Here is a 2,577-nt window from a genome sequence, read left to right as displayed (position 1 = left end):
GCTCAGTCCCTGCACACAGGCTCAGCACTGGGGGCAAAGCCTACAGCGAAAAACTTTTCTTAAAAACCGTAAAAATAAACCCAGATCCTGGCTGAATGTTAGAGAAACAGGTGGAAGGGGCGTTGCAAAGGTGATAGTTGAATTCTGCAGCACCTCTGTGGTGGCACATCAGGCCTCTGCCCTGACCAGCCTCACAGCGGCCTGTTTTGCAGTACACAGGGGTCCCTCTTGCTTCCAGACACCGGTGCTGACAGACACAACGAGATGCTGCTAGCAAAGGAAGAGGCATCTCTGGTGGGTCCATCCAAGTGGAGAAACTCCTGCCTTTGCTCACCAGGTAAGAAAACAAGGGCTGTGCACTGGACACTCAACCTTTCCACTGCTCAGCCCTTCCCACTGCCCCGGGACCGCAGGAACAGGCAGCTCTGCTTCTCGGCAGCTCTGCAAAGCCGCAAAGGAGCACCGCTGCTCTGCATGATGCCTCCGCCTTGGGCGCCACGGGAGGCAAAAGTGAGCAGGGTCTTTAGTTATGGTTCTGGTTATTTCAGCTAATTTAATTTGAACTCTGTGGAGATTTATGGGTTTATATCAGGCTTTTTATTTAGGCTGCATTTAGATCGACATACTCACTCTCTACGCGGAGAGCTACGGATGAGCCAAGTCAGCTTCTGGCTCAGGGTATACAGGCTCTGAGAGAGCAGTGGACAAGCCATGATGGTACATGAGGAGATGGTTGTATGGGTGGACACTTGGTTAGTGGTGATTTTCATGTGGTACCTATGGCCAGTAGACGATGATAGCACTGCTGGAGCAGCTCAGCGACCTCCTGCTGCACCCACAGCTACCCAGGACCCCCGTGGGAAATCTGAACTGCAGAGGGAAGTCAAAAGGGGCAGAAGACCCAAATGGCACAGCGTGTCCCCAGCAATTCTTCAACTGGGCAGTGCTGGACCTAGTCACTAAAACCTCTCAGCTATGTAATTGCTGCAACTGCTCTGTGGGCATCGCTTTGCCCACCCAGTGCCGTGGAGGTGGGAAGAGTAAAGGAAGGACACGTCCCGCCTGGCCCCACATCAAAGAACTCATGGAGAGAGAAGAAAAGGAGAGGAATTCAGGCATCACCACCGGAGTTTTTGTCTCAAGGGAGGGGGAGAGGGAGGTGGGTTGGGACATGTATAGCTGTCGAACATCCTGTGGCTCTCAGGATCCTGTGGCTCCCGCGACAGTGACGGGCTGCCAAGGGGAGAGGCAGGTGTTCTTATAAATGCTTTATAATGTATAAACCCATTGGAAATCTCTGTGGATCTTTTGTTCACCTCACCCCCGAAGCCATGAGATCATGTTCTCCAGCAGGAGCCACCATCAGACGTGGGGGAGAGGGATAATCCTGCAGGTTTACATTATAAAGAGCCCTCAACCACAACACAAGCAACTCAGTATCTACTCAGCTACGTTTACAATTCTCCAGCAGTAGCCACCATCAGACGTGGGGGAGAGGGATAATCCTGCAGGTTTACATTATAAAGAGCCCTCAACCACAACACAAGCAACTCAGTATCTACTCAGCTACGTTTACAAGAGTGGGCAGGTGACACAGATGTTTGCTGCAAACGTACGTGGAGATGCAAAGGCCCTCTCTATTGGAGGGGGGGGCGCGGTTCAGTGCTGCAGCCAATGGGGGTGTTCACCCTCGAGAATTCAGCTGTCCCATACCCAAAGGGACCTGTCCTTCCCTCGGGATACTGGCTGGAGGCTGCAGGTGGCAAGCAGTGTTGGAAGAGGCGCAGCAGCATCCCCACATTCTTGGCACTGGCCGGTGGGGACCCTGCTAGCTCCAGGGGCCACCCCAGGAACTGTGTCACCTTTGGGGAGTGGAGGCAAGGGGACAGTGAGCACCGATTATGGTACTGTTAGTGGCGGTGAGGACGCCTGTCCACCCAGGAGCAGGTTGAGCCATCAACCTATGCTCCTCCAGCCATCAAAAAGTCTTGATGAATGATGTCTTGGAAGGAAAAGGCTCTCTTGTCCTCCTAAAGCACCTTAAGCCACCCAGCACATCTTCAGGCTGCTGATGTCCTTGAGCCCCTCCAGACATGCTCTGAGGGGCTGCCCTGGTAGGGGCGGGATCAGCCAGACCCCGGAGATGCTCAATCCAACACCATGGTGGCCTGGGTGGCCTCCTGAGCTCAGAGCACTGTCCCCAGCCAGTGGACCTGTCCCTCATCCCTTCCCCATGCCAGGGTCTGCGGTCAGCCCCCCTCCGCTCTGCCCAGGGCCTGGTTCATCCCTGTGCTGAGCAAGCTGAATTCTCCCATGCTCTTCCCAAGGAAAAAGCAGCAGCTGAAAGCACCGGACGAGGACAAGGGTGAGGAGGGTGAGGAAGGCAAAAGCAACGAGTTGGGGATGGTGTGAGTGGACGAGAGCAAGGGGAAGGAGATGCTGCCCGGCCTGGGGTAAGATGGGAGGGATGGATTACGGGCCGTAATCCATCGCGCAACCTCGGGGCTCAGAGCCAGCCGCCCCAAGAGCCTCGCACAGTACCTGAGCTGTGGACAAGGACAGGGCTCCAGGCCGCGT

The 2,577-nt window shown here is 55.1% G+C and overlaps 1 protein-coding gene across 1 annotated transcript in view; it reads right to left on the bottom strand.

Moving 5' to 3' along the window:
- LOC104497879 (voltage-dependent R-type calcium channel subunit alpha-1E-like) overlaps positions 1-2,577 on the bottom strand; it is a gene marked incomplete at both ends in the record, with an annotated part of 23,520 nt that overhangs the window by 4,385 nt on the left and 16,558 nt on the right. The gene's annotated exons all lie outside the window — the stretch shown is intronic.

This window comes from Buceros rhinoceros, unplaced genomic scaffold, assembly GCF_000710305.1.
Source record: "Buceros rhinoceros silvestris isolate BGI_N320 unplaced genomic scaffold, ASM71030v1 scaffold24228, whole genome shotgun sequence".
Taxonomy (NCBI): domain Eukaryota; kingdom Metazoa; phylum Chordata; class Aves; order Bucerotiformes; family Bucerotidae; genus Buceros; species Buceros rhinoceros.
The sequence above is the reverse complement of the archived record's forward strand: the minus strand, read 5'-3'. Positions and strand labels throughout refer to the sequence as shown.